We start from the raw sequence: 21,358 nt of genomic DNA on the forward strand, positions 1-21,358 counted from the left end.
GGAGGGGGCATGACAGCTGTGGGACAGAAGGATAATCACAGACCCGCCTTCTCTTCCTGCACATTCCCTGCTGCCCCCAAACTTTGGAGACACAAGTATATACAGTTTCCACTTTACCCTGTCCTAGCTCAGCTAGATCAGGGCTAGAAGACACAATTTTTGCCTTGTTTAAGGGAAATATTACCGACCCTAAAACTTTAAAAGAAGAAAAAACCACCACAAGAGAACATGGTTTTATATTAGAGGGGCAAAGGTTTATGCAGTAATATGAGGACTTATTACTTTACTGAGAGAGTAGTGGATGCATGGAATAGCCTTCCTGCAGAAGTGGTAACTGCAAATACAGTGAAGTTTAAGAAGGCATGGGATAGGCATAGGGCTATCCTTCATATAAGATAGGGACAGGGACTATTCATATGTATTCAGAATATAGGACAGACTAGATGGACCAAATGGCTATTATCTGCCGACACATTCTATGTTTTTTTATGTTTCTATCCAGCTGAGAATATGAAATGTCCCCTCCTATTTGATATCAGAAAAGAAAGGACCTACGGACGGCGCCTCGTGTATTTACCCTCAATAGATCGGGTGGTGGGTGGGGGGGGCAACCCCACGGGGCCTATAGATGGCCTCTCACCTTGAGATCTATGCAAAAAAGCATATCACCCACGATATAATCTGGGTACTGTAGTGCGAGTCGCTGCTATGCCGATGGGTTGCAGGAGGAAACAAGTCGTCCTGGGAGTCAATATTAGAAGTAGAGCAGGAAAAAACCCTCAGGTATGGCGCTGCAGACTCTTGTAGACAGTTGAGGCGGATGCCAAAGGTAATAGGAAAGTCCTCAGCAGGACATTTTATTTAAAAAAACAATAAAATGGACAAGATTACGTGTTTCGGGAGGATCCCTCCCTTCCTCAGATCAGGATCCTGATCTGAGGAAGGGAGCGATCCTCCCGAAACGCGTAATCTTGTCCATTTTATTGTTTTTTTTAAATAAAATGTCCTGCTGAGGACTTTCCTATTACCTTTGGCATCCGCCTCAACTGTCTACAAGAGTCTGCAGCGCCATACCTGAGGGTTTTTTCCTGCTCTACTTCTAATATTTGATATCATGGAACATATACAAATCACCTTCCTGTCTACCCAAAGCAGACCCAGGATCTCAATGGGGGAGAGGAAGAGTGGTTCATTTGCCCATGGCAACCAATCAGATCGCTTCTTTCATTTTTAAAGAGACCTGTGAAAAATTAAAGAAGCAATCTGATTGGTTGCTATGGGCAACTGCACCACTCTACCTCTTCACAGGTTTTGACAATTCTCCCCCAATATGGCTACACCACCTAAAACCAACTGGACATTACAAAATATCTCTTAAGCCCTATGGTAACTCATGTCCTTCTCTACTAATTTGGGAACAAGGTAAAATCACCAAATGGTTAACACAGTGGTGCAGTGGTTAGCACTAGAGATGAGCGAACTTACAGTAAATTCGATTCGACACGAACTTCTCAGCTCGGCAGTTGATGACTTATCCTGCATGAATTAGTTCAGCTTTCAGGTGCTCCGGTGGGCTGGAAAAGGTGGATACATTCCTAGGAAAGAGTCTCCTAGGACTGTATCCACCTTTTCCAGCCCATCGGAGCACCTAATGAGCACCTGAACTAATTTATGCAGAATAAGTTATCAACTGCCGAGCCGAGAAGTTTGTGACGAATCGAATTTACTGTAAGTTTGCTCATCTCTAACGACGATGTTTAACCTGCTGGACTTGAAAACATAAAGCTTTATATTAACTCCTTCCATTTATTTGTATGACTGGTAGAGAGCTAGAAATAATTCAGCTGATAAAACACCATGTCTACATTTTAAGCGACAGTCTGTGTGTCTATGGTAACAACAGTTACATTTTGTATACCCAATGGAAAACGCATCGTACAGGCAGGAATATATTTTTGTGCAGATGGTTGAATCGCTTAATGTAAAGAATGGCAGCCTATGCCAAATACAATGCCAGATCCTTGTGAAAAATATCTGTACGCACTGATCTAAGCATGGAGTCCTCGACCTTACAATAATAATCAGAGAGGTAATATAGAGCTATTCAAAACTTCTGACATCACAGTAACATCAAAAGTTTCGATCCGTGATGGTCTATAGCAGTGGTCTTCAACCTACGGACCTCCAGATGTTGCAAAACTACAACTCCCAGCATGCCCGGACAGCCATCGGCTGTCCGGGCATGCTGGGAGTTGTAGTTTTGCAACATCTGGAGGTCCGCAGGTTGAAGACCACTGGTCTATAGTAGAGATGAGCGAACTTACAGTAAATTCAATTCGTCACGAACTTCTCGGCTCGGCAGTTGATGACTTATCCTGCGTAAATTAGTTCAGCCTTCAGGTGCTCCGGTGGGCTGGAAAAGGTGGATACATTCCTAGGAAAGAGTCTCCTAGGACTGTATCCACCTTTTCCAGCCCACGGGAGCACCTGAAAGCTGAACTAATTTATGCAGGAAAAGTCATCAACTGCCGAGCCGAGAAGTTTGTGACGAATCGAATTTACTGTAAGTTTGCTCATCTCTAGTCTATAGACTTCCTGTGAATCCATATAGCAAGTGTGCTGCTCGAAGCCAGTGATTCCCAACCAGGGTGCCTCCAGCTGTTGCAAAACTACAACTCCCAGCATGCTGGGAGTTGTAGTTTTGCAACATCTGGAGGCACCCTTGTTGGGAAACACTGTTCTAAGCAAAGTCGAACGGTGACAACTAGAAACCAAACTCCACAGCCCATAGCTGACTGTTTCTCCTCATTTTAGCACTTGGTAGGAGTCTCAGCATGTGGATCCTTACCGATCAAAACTTCGAACATGTGGCTATGACATGTCAATTTTTTGAAGTGATACGTAGCTTTTAAAGAAGGGCTGCAAGAAGAAGAAAAAATTCTGCCCTAATGGTAATATACATCACACCAGTGAAATCATTCTCTCAATGCATTCCTATGAGACATTCAATGCAAATTTCAAAGGAAAATAAGGACTTCCTTCCAGTCCACATAGAGGACACTGTATGGAGGCATCATTTAAATAGGCACTGTCAGATATGAAAACTTTTTATACGTTGTAAAAACATTAACCATTTTATTATACTTCATAAGAAAATTGTATTTCATTTTTATAGAAATCATGGCTATGTCCAGATTGAAGCACAGGCATGGACAAAGTCCAGTAAGTAAGGGTGGGCTAGTACTCTTCTGTGCTCTCTCCTGTCTGATAGTACTCCTCTGTGCTCTCTCCTGTCTGATAGCACTCCTCTGTGCTCTCTCCTGTCTGATAGTACTCCTCTGTGCTCTCTCCTGTCTGATAGTACTCCTCTGTGCTCTCTCCTGTCTGATAGTACTCCTCTGTGCTCTCTCCTGTCTTATATGACCCCTCTGTGCTCTCTCCTGTCTGATAGCACTCCTCTGTGCTCTCTCCTGTCTGATAGCACTCCTCTGTGCTCTCTCCTGTCTGATAGCACTCCTCTGTGCTCTCTCCTGTCTGATAGTACTCCTCTGTGCTCTCTCCTGTCTGATAGTACTCCTCTGTGCTCTCTCCTGTCTGATAGTACTCCTCTGTGCTCTCTCCTGTCTGGTAGGACCCCTCTGTGCTCTCTCCTGTCTGATAGCACTCCTCTGTGCTCTCTCCTGTCTGATAGCACTCCTCTGTGCTCTCTCCTATCTGATAGTACTTCTCTGTGCTCTCTCCTGTCTGATAGCACTCCTCTGTGCTCTCTCCTGTATGATAGTACTCCTCTGTGTTGTCTCCTGTCTGATAGCATTCCTCTGTGCTCTCTCCTGTCTGATAGTACTCCTCTGTGCTCTCTCCTGTATGATAGTACTCCTATGTGCTCTCTCCTGTCTGATAGGACTCCTCTGTGCTCTCTCCTGTCTGATAGGACTCCTCTGTGCTCTCTCCTGTCTGATAGTACTCCTCTGTGCTCTCTCCTGTCTGATAGTACTCCTCTGTGCTCTCTCCTGTCTGATAGCACTCCTCTGTGCTCTCTCTTGTCTGATAGGACTCCTATGTGCTCTCTCCTGTCTGCTAGCACTCCTCTGTGCTCTCTCCTGTCTGATAGTACTCTTCTGTGCTCTCTCCTGTCTGATAGCACTCCTATGTGCTCTCTCCTGTCTGATAGCACTCCTCTGTGCTCTATCCTGTCTGATAGCACTCCTCCGTGCTCTCTCCTGTCTGATTGTACACATCTGTGCTCCCTCCTGTATGATAGGACTCCTCCGTGCTCTCTCCTGTCTGATAGGACTCCTCTGTGCTCTCTCCTGTCTGATAGTACTCCTCTGTGTTGTCTCCTGTCTGATAGGACTCCTCTGTGCTTTCTCTTGTCTGATAGTACTCATCTGTGCTCTCTCCTGTCTGATAGTACTCCTCTGTGTTGTCTCCTGTCTGATAGTACTCCTTTGTGCTCTCTCCTGTGTGATAGGACTCCTCTGTGCTCTCTACTGTCTGATAGTACTCCTATGTGCTCTCTCCTGTCTGATAGCACTCCTCTGTGCTCTCTCCTGTCTGATTGTACACATCTGTGCTCCCTCCTGTATGATAGGACTCCTCTGTGCTCTCTCCTGTCTGATAGTACTCCTATGTGTTGTCTCCTGTCTGATAGGACTCCTCTGTGCTCTCTCCTGTCTGATAGCACTCCTCTGTGCTCTTTCCTGTCTGATAGTACTCCTCTGTGCTCTCTCCTTTCTGATAGTACTCCTCTGTGATCTCTCCTGTCTGATAGCACTCCTCTGTGCTCTCTCCTGTCTGATAGTACTCCTCTGTGCTCTCTCCTGTCTGATAGTATTCCTCTGTGCTCTCTCCTGTCTGATAGGACTCCTCTGTGCTCTCTCTCCTGTCTGATAGTATTCCTCTGTGCTCTCTCTCCTGTCTGATAGTACTCCTCTGTGCTCTCTCCTGTCTGATAGTATTCCTCTGGGCTCTCTCCTGTCTGATAGGGCTCTCTCCTGTCTGATAGGACTCCTCTGTGCTCTCTCCTGTATGATAGTATTCCTCTGTGCTCTCTCCTGTCTGATAGGACTCCTATGTGTTCTCTCTCCTGTCTGATAGCACTCCTCTGTGCTCTCTCCTGTCTGATAGGACTCCTCTGTGCTCTCTCCTGTCTGATAGTACTCCTCTGTGTTGTCTCCTGTCTGATAGGACTCCTCTGTGCTTTCTCTTGTCTGATAGTACTCATCTGTGCTCTCTCCTGTCTGATAGTACTCCTCTGTGCTCTCTCCTGTCTGATAGTACTCCTCTGTGTTGTCTCCTGTCTGATAGTACTCCTCTGTGCTCTCTCCTGTCTGTTAGGACTCCTCTGTGCTCTCTCCTGTCTGATAGTACTCCTCTGTGCTCTCTCCTGTCTGATAGCACTCCTCTGTGCTCTCTCCTGTCTGATTGTACACATCTGTGCTCCCTCCTGTATGATAGGACTCCTCTGTGCTCTCTCCTCTCTGATAGTACTCTTATGTGTTGTCTCCTGTCTGATAGGACTCCTCTGTGCTCTCTCCTGTCTGATAGTATTCCTCTGGGCTCTCTCCTGTCTGATAGGGCTCTCTCCTGTCTGATAGTACTCCTCTGTGCTCTCTCCTGTCTGATAGTACTCCTCTGTGCTCTCTCCTGTCTGATAGTACTCCTCTGTGCTCTCTCCTGTCTGATAGTACTCCTCTGTGCTCTCTCCTGTCTGATAGGACCCCTCTGTGCTCTCTCCTGTCTGATAGCACTCCTCTGTGCTCTCTCCTGTCTGATAGCACTCCTCTGTGCTCTCTCCTGTCTGATAGCACTCCTCTGTGCTCTCTCCTGTCTGATAGTACTCCTCTGTGCTCTCTCCTGTCTGATAGTACTCCTCTGTGCTCTCTCCTGTCTGATAGTACTCCTCTGTGCTCTCTCCTGCCTGATAGGACCCCTCTGTGCTCTCTCCTGTCTGATAGCACTCCTCTGTGCTCTCTCCTGTCTGATAGCACTCCTCTGTGCTCTCTCCTGTCTGATAGTACTTCTCTGTGCTCTCTCCTGTCTGATAGCACTCCTCTGTGCTCTCTCCTGTATGATAGTACTCCTCTGTGTTGTCTCCTGTCTGATAGCACTCCTCTGTGCTCTCTCCTGTCTGATAGTACTCCTCTGTGCTCTCTCCTGGATGATAGTACTTCTATGTGCTCTCTCCTGTCTGATAGGACTCCTCTGTGCTCTCTCCTGTCTGATAGGACTCCTCTGTGCTCTCTCCTGTCTGATAGTACTCCTCTGTGCTCTCTCCTGTCTGATAGTACTCCTCTGTGCTCTCAACTGTCTGATAGCACTCCTCTGTGCTCTCTCATGTCTGATAGGACTCCGATGTGCTCTCGCCTGTCTACTAGCACTCCTCTGTGCTCTCTCCTGTCTGATAGTACTCTTCTGTGCTCTCTCCTGTCTAATTGCACTCCTATGTGCTCTCTCCTGTCTGATAGCACTCCTCTGTGCTCTATCCTGTCTGATAGCACTCCTCCGTGCTCTCTCCTGTCTGATTGTACACATCTGTGCTCCCTCCTGTATGATAGGACTCCTCCGTGCTCTCTCCTGTCTGATAGGACTCCTCTGTGCTCTCTCCTGTCTGATAGTACTCCTCTGTGTTGTCTCCTGTCTGATAGGACTCCTCTGTGCTTTCTCTTGTCTGATAGTACTCATCTGTGCTCTCTGTCTGATAGTACTCCTCTGTGTTGTCTCCTGTCTGATAGTACTCCTCTGTGCTCTCTCCTGTCTGATAGGACTCCTCTGTGCTCTCTACTGTCTGATAGTACTCCTATGTGCTCTCTTCTGTCTGATAGCACTCCTCTGTGCTCTCTCCTGTCTGATTGTACACATCTGTGCTCCCTCCTGTATGATAGGACTCCTCTGTGCTCTCTCCTGTCTGATAGTACTCCTATGTGTTGTCTCCTGTCTGATAGGACTCCTCTGTGCTTTCTCCTGTCTGATAGCACTCCTCTGTGCTCTTTCCTGTCTGATAGTACTCCTCTGTGCTCTCTCCTTTCTGATAGTACTCCTCTGTGATCTCTCCTGTCTGATAGCACTCCTCTGTGCTCTCTCCTGTCTGATAGTACTCCTCTGTGCTCTCTCCTGTCTGATAGTATTCCTCTGTGCTCTCTCCTGTCTGATAGGACTCCTCTGTGCTCTCTCTCCTGTCTGATAGTATTCCTCTGTGCTCTCTCCTGTCTGATAGGACTCCTCTGTGTTGTCTCCTGCCTGATAGTACTCCTCTGTGCTCTCTCCTGTCTGATAGTACTCCTCTGTGCTCTCTCCTGTCTGATAGCACTCCTCTGTGCTCTCTCCTGTCTGATAGTATTCCTCTGGGCTCTCTCCTGTCTGATAGGGCTCTCTCCTGTCTGATAGGACTCCTCTGTGCTCTCTCCAGTGTGATAGTATTCCTCTGTGCTCTCTCCCGTCTGATAGGACTTCTATGTGTTCTCTCTCCTGTCTGATAGCACTCCTCTGTGCTCTCTCCTGTCTGATAGGACTCCTCTATGCTCTCTCCTGTCTGATAGTACTCCTCTGTGTTGTCTCCTGTCTGATAGGACTCCTCTGTGCTTTCTCTTGTCTGATAGTACTCATCTGTGCTCTCTCCTGTCTGATAGTACTCCTCTGTGCTCTCTCCTGTCTGATAGTACTTCTCTGTGTTGTCTCCTGTCTGATAGTACTCCTCTGTGCTCTCTCCTGTCTGATAGGACTCCTCTGTGCTCTCTCCTGTCTGATAGTACTCCTCTGTGCTCTCTCCTGTCTGATAGCACTCCTCTGAGCTCTCTCCTGTCTGATTGTACACATCTGTGCTCCCTCCTGTATGATAGGACTCCTCTGTGCTCTCTCCTGTCTGATAGTACTCTTATGTGTTGTCTCCTGTCTGATAGGACTCCTCTGTGCTCTCTCCTGTCTGATAGCACTCCTCTGTGCTCTTTCCTGTCTGATAGTACTCCTCTGTGCTCTCTCCTGTCTTATAGTACTCCTCTGTGATCTATCCTGTCTGATAGCACTCCTCTGTGCTCTCTCCTGTCTGATAGTATTCCTCTGTGCTCTCTCCTGTCTGATAGGACTCCTCTGTGCTCTCTCTCCTGTCTGATAGTATTCCTCTGTGCTCTCTCCTGTCTGATAGGACTCCTCTGTGTTGTCTCCTGTCTGATAGTACTCCTCTGTGCTCTCTCCTGTCTGATAGTACTCCTCTGTGCTCTCTCCTGTCTGATAGCACTCCTCTGTGCTCTCTCCTATCTGATAGTACTCCTCTGTGCTCTCTCTCCTGTCTGATAGTATTCCTCTGGGCTCTCTCCTGTCTGATAGGGCTCTCTCCTGTCTGATAGTACTCCTCTGTGCTCTCTCCTGTCTGATAGTACTCCTCTGTGCTCTCTCCTGTCTGATATGACCCCTCTGTGCTCTCTCCTGTCTGATAGCACTCCTCTGTGCTCTCTCCTGTCTGATAGCACTCCTCTGTGCTCTCTCCTGTCTGATAGCACTCCTCTGTGCTCTCTCCTGTCTGATAGTACTCCTCTGTGCTCTCTCCTGTCTGATAGTACTCCTCTGTGCTCTCTCCTGTCTGATAGTACTCCTCTGTGCTCTCTCCTGCCTGATAGGACCCCTCTGTGCTCTCTCCTGTCTGATAGCACTCCTCTGTGCTCTCTCCTGTCTGATAGCACTCCTCTGTGCTCTCTCCTGTCTGATAGTACTCCTCTGTGATCTCTCCTGTCTGATAGCACTCCTCTGTGCTCTCTCCTGTCTGATAGTACTCCTCTGTGCTCTCTCCTGTCTGATAGTATTCCTCTGTGCTCTCTCCTGTCTGATAGGACTCCTCTGTGCTCTCTCTCCTGTCTGATAGTATTCCTCTGTGCTCTCTCCTGTCTGATAGGACTCCTCTGTGTTGTCTCCTGTCTGATAGTACTCCTCTGTGCTCTCTCCTGTCTGATAGCACTCCTCTGTGCTCTCTCCTACCTGATAGTACTCCTCTGTGCTCTCTCCTGTCTGATAGTATTCCTCTGGGCTCTCTCCTGTCTGATAGGGCTCTCTCCTGTCTGATAGTACTCCTCTGTGCTCTCTCCTGTCTGATAATACTCCTCTGTGCTCTCTCCTGTCTGATAGGACCCCTCTGTGCTCTCTCCTGTCTGATAGCACTCCTCTGTGCTCTCTCCTGTCTGATAGCACTCCTCTGTGCTCTCTCCTGTCTGATAGCACTCCTCTGTGCTCTCTCCTGTCTGATAGTACTCCTCTGTGCTCTCTCCTGTCTGATAGTACTCCTCTGTGCTCTCTCCTGTCTGATAGTACTCCTCTGTGCTCTTTCCTGCCTGATAGGACCCCTCTGTGCTCTCTCCTGTCTGATAGCACTCCTCTGTGCTCTCTCCTGTCTGATAGCACTCCTCTGTGCTCTCTCCTGTCTGATAGTACTTCTCTGTGCTCTCTCCTGTCTGATAGCACTCCTCTGTGCTCTCTCCTGTATGATAGTACTCCTCTGTGTTGTCTCCTGTCTGATAGCACTCCTCTGTGCTCTCTCCTGTCTGATAGTACTCCTCTGTGCTCTCTCCTGTATGATAGTACTCCTATGTGCTCTCTCCTGTCTGATAGGACTCCTCTGTGCTCTCTCCTGTCTGATAGGACTCCTCTGTGCTCTCTCCTGTCTGATAGTACTCCTCTGTGCTCTCTCCTGTCTGATAGTACTCCTCTGTGCTCTCTCCTGTCTGATAGCACTCCTCTGTGCTCTCTCTTGTCTGATAGGACTCCTATGTGCTCTCTCCTGTCTGCTAGCACTCCTCTGTGCTCTCTCCTGTCTGATAGTACTCTTCTGTGCTCTCTCCTGTCTGATAGCACTCCTATGTGCTCTCTCCTGTCTGATAGCACTCCTCTGTGCTCTATCCTGTCTGATAGCACTCCTCCGTGCTCTCTCCTGTCTGATTGTACACATCTGTGCTCCCTCCTGTATGATAGGACTCCTCCGTGCTCTCTCCTGTCTGATAGGACTCCTCTGTGCTCTCTCCTGTCTGATAGTACTCCTCTGTGTTGTCTCCTGTCTGATAGGACTCCTCTGTGCTTTCTCTTGTCTGATAGTACTCATCTGTACTCTCTCCTGTCTGATAGTACTCCTCTGTGTTGTCTCCTGTCTGATAGTACTCCTCTGTGCTCTCTCCTGTCTGATAGGACTCCTTTGTGCTCTCTACTGTCTGATAGTACTCCTATGTGCTCTCTCCTGTCTGATAGCACTCCTCTGTGCTCTCTCCTGTCTGATTGTACACATCTGTGCTCCCTCCTGTATGATAGGACTCCTCTGTGCTCTCTCCTGTCTGATAGTACTCCTATGTGTTGTCTCCTGTCTGATAGGACTCCTCTGTGCTCTCTCCTGTCTGATAGCACTCCTCTGTGCTCTTTCCTGTCTGATAGTACTCCTCTGTGCTCTCTCCTTTCTGATAGTACTCCTCTGTGATCTCTCCTGTCTGATAGCACTCCTCTGTGCTCTCTCCTGTCTGATACTACTCCTCTGTGCTCTCTCCTGTCTGATAGTATTCCTCTGTGCTCTCTCCTGTCTGATAGGACTCCTCTGTGCTCTCTCTCCTGTCTGATAGTATTCCTCTGTGCTCTCTCCTGTCTGATAGGACTCCTCTGTGTTGTCTCCTGTCTGATAGTACTCCTCTGTGCTCTCTCCTGTCTGATAGTACTCCTCTGTGCTCTCTCCTGTCTGATAGCACTCCTCTGTGCTCTCTCCTGTCTGATAGTATTCCTCTGGGCTCTCTCCTGTCTGATAGGGCTCTCTCCTGTCTGATAGGACTCCTCTGTGCTCTCTCCAGTATGATTGTATTCCTCTGTGCTCTCTCCTGTCTGATAGGACTCCTATGTGTTCTCTCTCCTGTCTGATAGCACTCCTCTGTGCTCTCTCCTGTCTGATAGGACTCCTCTGTGCTCTCTCCTGTCTGATAGTACTCCTCTGTGTTGTCTCCTGTCTGATAGGACTCCTCTGTGCTTTCTCTTGTCTGATAGTACTCATCTGTGCTCTCTCCTGTCTGATAGTACTCCTCTGTGCTCTCTCCTGTCTGATAGTACTCCTCTGTGTTGTCTCCTGTCTGATAGTACTCCTCTGTGCTCTCTCCTGTCTGATAGGACTCCTCTGTGCTCTCTCCTGTCTGATAGTACTCCTCTGTGCTCTCTCCTGTCTGATAGCACTCCTCTGTGCTCTCTCCTGTCTGATTGTACACATCTGTGCTCCCTCCTGTATGATAGGACTCCTCTGTGCTCTCTCCTGTCTGATAGTACTCTTATGTGTTGTCTCCTGTCTGATAGGACTCCTCTGTGCTCTCTCCTGTCTGATAGCACTCCTCTGTGCTCTTTCCTGTCTGATAGTACTCCTCTGTGCTCTCTCCTGTCTGATAGTACTCCTCTGTGATCTCTCCTGTCTGATAGCACTCCTCTGTGCTCTCTCCTGTCTGATAGTACTCCTCTGTGCTCTCTCCTGTCTGATAGTATTCCTCTGTGCTCTCTCCTGTCTGATAGGACTCCTCTGTGCTCTCTCTCCTGTCTGATAGTATTCCTCTGTGCTCTCTCCTGTCTGATAGGACTCCTCTGTGTTGTCTCCTGTCTGATAGTACTCCTCTGTGCTCTCTCCTGTCTGATAGTACTCCTCTGTGCTCTCTCCTGTCTGATAGCACTCCTCTGTGCTCTCTCCTGTCTGATAGTACTCCTCTGTGCTCTCTCCTGTCTGATAGTATTCCTCTGGGCTCTCTCCTGTCTGATAGGGCTCTCTCCTGTCTGATAGGACTCCTCTGTGCTCTCTCCTGTATGATAGTATTCCTCTGTGCTCTCTCCTGTCTGATAGGACTTCTATGTGTTCTCTCTCCTGTCTGATAGCACTCCTCTGTGCTCTCTCCGGTCTGATAGGAGTCCTATGTGCTCTCTCCTGTCTGCTAACACTCCTCTGTGCTCTCTCCTGTCTGATAGCACTCCTCTGTGCTCTCTCCTGTCTGATAGCACTCCTATGTGCTCTCTCCTGTCTGATAGTACTCCACTGTGCTCTCTCCTGTCTGATAGGACTCCTATGTGCTCTATTCCTGTCTGATAGCACTCCTCTGTGCTCTCTCCTGTCTGACAGCATGCCTCTGTGCTCTCTCCTGTCTGATAGTACACATCTGTGCTCCCTCCTGTATGATAGGACTCCTCTGTGCTCTCTCCTGTCTGATAGGACTCCTCTGTGCTCTCTCCTTTCTGATAGTACTCCTCTGTGATCTCTCCTGTCTGATAGGACTCCTCTGTGCTTTCTCTTGTCTGATAGTACTCATATGTGCTCTCTCCTGTCTGATAGTACTCTCTGTGCTCCTTACTGTATGATATGACTCCTCTGTGTTGTCTCCTGTCTGATAGTACTCCTCTGTGTTGTCTCCTGTCTGATAGTGCTCCTCTGTGCTCTCTCCTGTCTTATAGTACTCCTCTGTGCTCTCTCCTGTCTGATAGTACTCCTCTGTGCTCTCTCCTGTCTGATAGTACTCCTCTGTGCTCTCTCCTGTCTGATAGTACTCCTCTGTGCTCTCTCCTGTCTGATAGTACTCCTCTGTGCTCTCTCCTGTCTGATAGTACTCCTCTGTGCTCTCTCCTGTCTGATAGTACTCCTCTGTGCTCTGTCCTGTCTGATAGTACTCCTCTGTGCTCTCTCCTGTCTGATAGTATTCCTCTGTGCTCTCTCCTGTCTGATAGTACTCATCTGTGCTCTCTCCTGTCTGATAGTACTCCTCTGTGCTCTCTCCTGTCTGATAGTACTCCTATGTGATCTGTCCTGTCTGATAGTACTCCTCTGTGCTCTCTCTTGTCTGATAGGACTCCTCTGTGCTCTCTCCTGTCTGATAGTACTCCTCTGTGTTCTCTCCTGTCTGATAGTACTCGTCTGTGCTCCCTCCTGTCTGATAATACTCCTCTGTGCTCTCTCCTGTCTGATAGCACTCCTCTGTGCTCTCTCCTGTCTGATAGAACTCCTCTGTGCTCTCTACTGTCTGATAGGACTCCTCAGTGCTCTCTCCCGTCTGATAGTACTCCTCTGTGATCTCTCCTGTCAGACAGAGCACAGAGGATACAAATGAATATCTGAGTGCTACCGGTGTGAGGGAACGCTCTGCTCCCTGCCTGTCCAGCGCTTTTCCTATGATGCAGACTGCTCGATTGTTACGGTTAGTGATCCGGTCCGGTGCTCCGACTGTGAGTGCTTACTGCCCCGTTCCCCCGGCGGGACCGTGATTCGCATGAATCGCGGCCTGTTCCTATACCAGCTTCTGCTCGGCTCTCTGGGTCCCTGTGCGCGCGCACTCTAGGAGGCTTCTCCAGCTTCTCGAGATTTAAAGGCCTAGTGCACCACTAATTGAGATTAAGCGTTCCCTATTGTCTGCTGCCTTGCCCATGTATTTTGACCCTTCCGGCTACGTTATTAAACTACGCACCTTTGCCGCCTGCCTTGACCTTTCTGCTAAGTCCGACTATGCCTCTGCCTTATCCTTCTGTACCTCTTCTTGCCCAGATACCTTTGTGGTCGAGTCGTATCGGGGGGTAGTGTCCTGGGTGTCGCCTGCCGCAGCAAGCCCATCCTGCCTTGCGGATGAAGACCAGCGGCACCTTAGACACCGCTCCCCCATACGGCCTGTGTCATCTGCCACACAGTTCAGAGGATCCACATCCAGCATCGTTACAGCGATTAGCACTGGCTGCATCATCTGGTCTGGTGAGGCCTGACAAGAAGAGGCCAGTGCAATGGAGCTGCGGTATTTTCAACCAGCAATTTCTTGCAAACGGACGGAATTTTACATTCAGGGTCGGCAATAGTGAATTTTCCCCTGTCGGCCACTGCGCAGAAGTTGCCACTCACTGTCCTATGTGGCTGCGGCTGCGCCCTGGCATTCCCTCTGCAGGAAGTGCGTGCCGTGGCCACTTTAAATGAGTGAGCCCTGCAGCGGTGAAGAGTGACGTCCTCTTGCGGTAAGCGCCGCTGCCACCAACACAGTGCTTCAAAGATGCCTGCAGTCACGCAGTGAAGAGGTACAGGCAGCTCTCTGTGGCTGGCACCAGCGGGGAAATGAAGGAGGGGTTTGAAAATAGTGTTGTGGTGGGGTTTTATCGATTAAAATTGCACAGGGGGGTTTAAATCGAACCCCCCTGATCCTCCTTTGCCATTTTAATTGACCCCCTCTCCATTGGGGGGGGGTCAATTAAAATGGCACAGGGGGATCGGAGGTCAAATAAAATAGCACGGGGGGATGTCAATTAAAATGGGGGATGGGGAGGTCAATTAAAATGACACAGGAGGATCGGGGGGGGGGTTTAAATGACACAGGGGCCCTGTGTCATTTCAATCCCCCCTCCCCATCCTCCTTCTGCCATTTTAATTGACCCTCCCCCCTCCCCCCCCCCCCCCGATTCCCCTGAGCCATTTCAATTTCCTCTGTCTGATCCCCCCGTGCCATTTCAATCCTCCTCTGATCCGTTCTGTACGATTTCAATCCCCCCCCCCCTGTGCTATTTGAATCTTCAATCCCCCCTACTGTAATACTCCTCCGGCGGCGGTGCCTTCAGCAAGTGGACATTCCAACGACTAAATGTCCACAGTGTGAAGAAGCACTTAGGGGTCTGCAGGAGGAGGGGGAAATGGGTCTGAGGGGAGTACAGGGGTGGGATTCTGACAAACAGAGGAAACAGTGTCTGGCAGTATTATTTTAGGGGTCATGATGTCTGGCAGGGTTATAATGATTATTGTTGTCATACAGAGGATGAGGCTCTGCCATCAAAGTAACCAATGATGTCCGGGCGTCAGACTCTGCAGGGGAAGATGGAGCTGAACGAAAACAAGGACCAAAGGAAGAAGAAAAGTAAAGACGACCTCGGACCTTCACCGGATAGCAGACCTGGATAAGCGGACCCCTATTAAAAGTAGCTGAGTACCCCTGATGTAGAATATAACACCCGGCACTGCCCACGTCTCCTAGGCGGACACCTGAAGCGTAATGTGGCTATGGGTTCACTATAGTACAGGTAGCTGTCGGTGAGAATACGGGTGGTGCAATCTATGTACTGCAAGTCCATCAAACAATCCAAAGGTAAGTAGAAAAAGACGCACTCACCCAGTCAGTTCCCTTGCTTGATATTTATTCATTATTCATATAATATGAACAAGAGCGGTATAAAAATACAGCTTCCCCGAAGTTCAGTGTGTAGAGCGTCATAGGCAGGAACTTCTCACCTGGATGACTGCGGTCATTTCACACCAGGTGACCAAGGGGCCTGAGGAAACGCCAACAGGCGTGAAACGGCCGCTGGTCTCACAATTCTTATGTGATCTTTGCCCTGATCACATAAGGAGCGTGAAACAGTCTGTCCCGGTTACTTCCCCTGCTATCCTGTTACCTGTCACTGTCAAGATGCTTGAATAAATCGAAGTTTGGAGGGTGAGTGCTGTCCTGTCTTCTGTAGCTGCACATACATGATACCTACCATTGGGACATTGCACCTTCCACACCAACCATATATCGAGTTACCCTGTGACATCCCTCCATTGCTTATGCCTTAGTTGCCCTAGTCATGCATGTGCCGGGTCATTGTTTCTTTACGTTTGCATACAAATCTCAGTTTTTCCCAGGTTGCACTGTGGCGTGAGATATTACATCACTAGTCAGGTGTTAAAGGGAGCCTGCCTGACTGCTGGCTGGAAGGGAGATCATTCTCCACAGGGCTGCAAAGAATTTTAGTTTCAGATACAGCACGCATGCAAAGGAAGCTCAGCTGTGCTACAATGGGTGTGGTGGGTGATGTGTAGGAGGGAGGAAAGTGACCTCACACTTACAAACAAGTGATTCTGGGACTTGTAGCTGGTGGGAAGTAACTCCAACAGGAAATAGCCATTTCACAAAAAGAAAGCAGCAGCATTATGGTGGACTCACAATATAGTCATTTAGCCCCAAGACAAGCACGGATCCTTCCTAAGCATGTCCATTACTGTCTGTTAGTTAAGGAGTAAAGTCACCATTTGTTGGATAACCCCTTTTATGGCTCAACTGTCTATCTTATGTACATTAATAGTGCTTCTTTAAAGCATGACTACAAAGTTATCTGAAAAATGACTATTTTGCATCTCTAAAGATGGAGAAATAGAAGCTCTGATGGGACCAGCGCCAGCAGAGACTAAGCAGCAGATATGTGCTTTTATTTTTCCTGCCACCTCTGTTTTTTCTGACAGTCTTCAGTTCAGGATCCTTGTCTTTTAGCCAGAATAACGAATCATTACAAAGAGAGGCTTTTTTTTTGTGGGGGACCTGTCCTGTACCTTTCTACACTGTGTTATTCTTTGTTTTTCCTGTGAAGATGCTGCAGAGAAACTGAACACAGACTGCAGGTTTCACTCCAGTTTACAAATGATCACTATGGGTTTCAGCAGGGTGGCATTTTGTGATTAGCTTATAGTTAATGGTTGTAACAATTAGGTATTGCCCAAAGCAGAGAATCCCTTTAACCCCCTTCCCGTTATGGGACATGTGGATATGTCCTTGCAGCAGGTACGTTCTCGCAACAGGACGTACCCATACTTCCTGCATATTCCTTGCTCTTTGGGACCTGGCGCAGTGATGGCCCAGGATCCCTCTGCAACTGCCAAGATCGCGCCAGTCAATTTTAACCCTATAAATGCTGTGATCATTACTGTGGAAGGGGAAGGGGCTCACCATGTACCCCCACTTAAAGAGATACATGTCAGATTTGAAAAAGGGGCTTGGCCATGAAGGTCAAAACAGACTTAGTCCTTAAGGGGTTAAAGCCAGATTTAAACAAAATAAACATGCAATCAAATCATGTATCAAGCATAAAATAGACCATATAATGTTCTAGTGTCTTTGGTCTAGCACTGAATGACACTACAAACAGTAAATGACTGAATAAATGTTATACAAGTAAAAGTATTCTGCGGTTTTATATGATCAGGACGGTCTATTTCAGTGTTCCCCACAAGGGTGCCTCCAGCTGTTGCAAAAGTATAACTTCCTGCATGCCTGGACAGCCTTTGGCTGTCCAGGCTTGCTGGGAGTTGTAGTTTTGCAACAGCTGGAGGCACGCTGGGTGGGAAACACTGGTCTAAGGGTACCACTAAGAGAACAAGAGGTGTCATTTAATTCCACACTAAACTAACTTTAACATATAAGGGCTGACGGTAAGTTATACACATACTAGACATGATACCTACCTCTGTCATCTGTTTGTATTGCAGCGTGACATGGTTCTGACAGTCAAATTGAATCGGCTGCCCATCTGTTCACAATATATCACCACCACCCAACATATACACAATGCCTGTATTTTCTTTAGACGATTATATAGCTGTAAATGCTTTTTTCTTTCTTCATTGACATTTTGCGCATTTCATAAGCAAGGGTCAAAGATGCCGAAACCCTTAGCATAAGAAGCACATAAATCATAGTTGCACATTATTAGAGAAGCACACTGCTTAAAAAATAAATAAATAAACGACGACAACCCAAAAAACCTAGTTGTAATGCATATTCTACTTACTCTGGAGAGTGCGGGTTACTCAGGGAGAAGATATGTCCTCTTACTTTGTCTCCATGCACATCCCTCATCCTCCAGCTGATTTTGCTACTACTGAGGGGAACAAGACCACATGATATGCCAGAGCAGAAGACGTCATGGTGATTTGCATCCTCAGCAATAAAACGCTCTACTGTACGCTAGTGCCATCTAGTGGATAACATTAGGTTGCATGGCAGACAGCTAAAATTTACTTGGATTTTTTTTTCTTCTTTCCAGAGGCTATATACAGTAATCTCCAACTGTGGACCTCCTGCTGTTGCAAATGTGGTGTCCCGGTACAGAACATGCTCTGTACAGTCCTAAAGTCCCCTCAGGTAGAGTCCCTCAGGTCCACAGGGCTCTCCTGCAGGGTCCCCCTAAGTCATGATATGGTATTCTGTTGTATATTAAGTATGTGCATCTATTATAAGTACTGTACAGTGAATGTAAACTGTATATAAAGGTTATTGGGATATTTACCCTGTATAGGACCTTCCTAAGGTCATGTGATATGTCATGTGATATGCGATCACATGATACCCAGAGTCCCATGGGCACAGGTAACCAGAGGCAACCTTCTACCAATGGGCTTTAGTCCAACCCCCTGATATATAAGGGGCTGTAGTCTCCACATTCTCTCTCTTAGTTCCTGCAATCAAAGCAAGCACAAGTCCTGTACAAGTCAAGTCCAGCATATCTAGGCCAAAGCCTATAAACCTGCAGCCACATCAAATCTGTGTGTACAACTGTACAAGTCAAGTCTCTACCAAAGTCATAGCAGTAGTACAGTGGCCTGCATCATTATTATAGAAACTACAACCCCAAGCAAGCCTGAGAGGTTCCCTGTGTCCTGGTCACCTCTGTGGAAGTTGGCTATTTGTAAAGACTGTTTTATGCCTCCATCAGTAAAGTTCCAGTTGCATCAAAACTCTGCTTTGGACTCTCCTTTACTATATGCCGTTTTGAGTTGGTTGTTGGCAGTGCCCTACACCATACAACCACATCCTGGCGTCACGAACACTGGGGGTTAACAGCATCTTTCCCCAGGGGTTAATACCATCCGACCCCACCACTCAGTCCACAGCACCCGTGGTCCCGCCATACAACGGTGGCTCACCACACACAGCTATGACTCCCAGCATGCCCGGACATCCGTTGACTGTTCGGGCATGCACCACTGCTATATACTTTCTACCAGAGGTCAGTTTAGGGTTGCCACCTTTATTGAAAAAAAAATATATATATATATATATATATATATATATATATATATATACCAGCCATGGGGGGAATTGAAATGTCATGGAGGGATTAAAATAGCACAGGGGGATCAGGGGGAAATAAAATGGCACGGGGGGGGGGGGGGGGGGGGCTTAAAATGGTATAACTTATCCATGTGGATAGGGGATAATTTTTTTTCATGAGACTACCCCTTTAATATTATGGAAGTGTAATAGAAGTGAAACCTTTATTGGGTAACTAGAAAGTTTTGATTGTGTAAGATTTCAGAACACAGGGGTCCTTGGTAAGTTTACAAATAATTGAGAGGCCAGCACCATATTTAGGAGATGTTACCCTATAATATAATACCTGCACTGACAAGACAAGGCGATAAAACTGATACAGGAAGATTTATAATTGCATATACAGCTTACAGTGTACAAAATGTTGCCCGTACGCCTAAGCACTTATTTTTCCGACTTTTCTGGGTCCTGGCTTACAAAACTGCCTTTGGAGAGCACTTTTAAAATGTGTCTCATGAAAAGTCGCAAAGTCTAGGGTCCCACCTTGTAACATGGAGGGAAAAGGAGCGTTTACCAACCGTCATTCCAAACTCCTTCTAGTTGTGGACCTGAGGCTAGGGGAACATGTGTTCCCCCATTATGGCGATTAGTGGGGTCTCAGTGGTCAAACCCCCATCTATGTAGCATTTATCACTTTTAATATAGAGGTCTGACCTCTGGTCTGTGGTGTGAATTGGTTTACGGAGTCTGAGTAAGGTTGTGTTACATTTCAATGGGATTCTGCTGCACTGTTCACACGGTGGAATTTCCACAGAAGATTTTTCTGTTGCAGAAATCCTGATTCCAGCGTCCACAATAAGAATAGACTTGTCTATGCTTTTTGAAGATTTCACTTGGAAATGCATTGCCATCTACTAGTGCCCACCAGATTCTCAAATGTGCAAAATGTCCATCCGTGGTTTCCGGGCGGACATTCTGCACATTCTACGCTGCGTGGATATGGCCTTATGCTGCAGATTGGTCAGTGGTCAGAAGAAAAGGGATGTGTATCTATAGTCTGGCATAGCACTGCAATCCTAATGTGCAGGGACACAAGCCCAACTAGTAACAGATGAGTAAGTAAAAAGATGAGATGTTCCAGATGAAAAGATGTTCCAGATTTGTTCCTCCATGGAGAATACAAGCTTTAACTAAAACAGATAATACAAGAGAGGTGTCAGGTACTCTTGAAGGGGTATTCCACCCATAGACATCTTATCCCCTATCCAAAGAATAGTGGAGAAGGTGTCTGATCACAGGGGTCCGGCCACTGGGAACCCCAGTGATCCCTGTGCCGGCACCCCGGTAATTCACTGCATGGAGCGAACTCTGCTTAGTGCCGGATAACGAGTGACCACTGCTGTCATGCCCCCACCCATGGACATTAATAGAGGGGGGCGTGATGACCACGGACGTCCGAAGCCTAGCAGAGCCAGCATTTTAAACAACCTTTGGATAGGGGATAAGATGTCTAGGGCGTAGTACCTCTTTAAGTTTAGCTCTAGGCTCTACTATTTTGGGTTCTCATCTAAAAAAAACATCTTTATAATAAATGGTCTGACAAAAATAAAAAGAGAAAAAATTCTTTATGTAAACCCAGGGCTCAAGTCCTGCAGGAACACAGTTCCCATTAGCTGGAATCCTAAAAAACCACCCCTTAAAGGGGTACTCCGCCCCTTGACATCTTATCCCCTATCCAAAGGATAGGGGATAAGATGTCAGATCGCCATGGTCCCGCTGCTGGGGACCCCTGGGATCCCCGCTGCGGCACCGCACTCTCATTACAGCACAGAGCGAGTTTGCTCTGTGTGTAATGATGGGCGATATGGGGGATGGAGCAGTGTGACGTCATGGCTCCGCCCCTCGTGACATCACGGCCCATCCCCTTAATGCAAGTCTATGGCAGGGGGGCGTGACGACCACCACGCCCCCTCCCATAGACTTGTATTGAAAGGGGCGCGCCGTGACATCACGAGGGGCGGAGCCGTGACGTAACGATACTCCGGCCCCTGTACTGCCTGTCATTACGTGTAATGATAGTGCAGTGCCGCAGCGGGGATCCCGGGGATCCCCAGCAGCGGGACCACGGCGATCTGAGATCTTATCCCCTATCCTTTGGATAGGGGATAAGATGTCTAGGGGCGGAGTACCCCTTTAAGTGGAAATCTTAGGCGAGTTCCCACACTTTTTTTCAAAGGACTTGACCCTTGTGTAAACCCCGGTCATACAATGCTGTTCTTTATTCCCCTCTACCATCTGGTTCAATTTCTTTAACTGTGGATGGTGGGATCCACTTTACAGGAGGATTTTTTTTCTGTTAGCTTCTAAACTTCTGTTCTATCAAGCTCAAAGAATAGAGAGTACTAAGCATATAAAGAATAGCACTATAGCCCCATTTATGTATCTAGAAGCATAGAATGTGTCAGCCGATAAGAACCATTCGACCTATCTAGTCTGTACTATATTCTGAATAATATAAATAGTCCCTGGCCCTATCTTATATGAAGGATAGCCTT

At 47.6% G+C, this 21,358-nt stretch overlaps 1 protein-coding gene across 4 annotated transcripts in view; it reads right to left on the minus strand.

The window, feature by feature from the left end:
• SYTL5 (synaptotagmin like 5) overlaps positions 1 to 17,716 on the minus strand; it is a 223,346-nt gene extending 205,630 nt beyond the window's left edge. For 2 of the 4 annotated variants that reach the window (XM_056558931.1, XM_056558933.1), the window contains exon 1: positions 17,542 to 17,715. The gene's annotated coding sequence lies outside the window, so the exon portion shown is untranslated. Of the gene's footprint in view, positions 1 to 17,541 lie in introns of all 4 variants that reach the window. The other 2 variants (XM_056558932.1, XM_056558930.1) reach the window with 2 other exon arrangements.
• Positions 17,717 to 21,358: the final 3,642 nt, after the last annotated feature.

Source organism: Hyla sarda, chromosome 2 (assembly GCF_029499605.1).
Source record: "Hyla sarda isolate aHylSar1 chromosome 2, aHylSar1.hap1, whole genome shotgun sequence".
Classification (NCBI taxonomy): Eukaryota; Metazoa; Chordata; class Amphibia; order Anura; family Hylidae; genus Hyla; species Hyla sarda.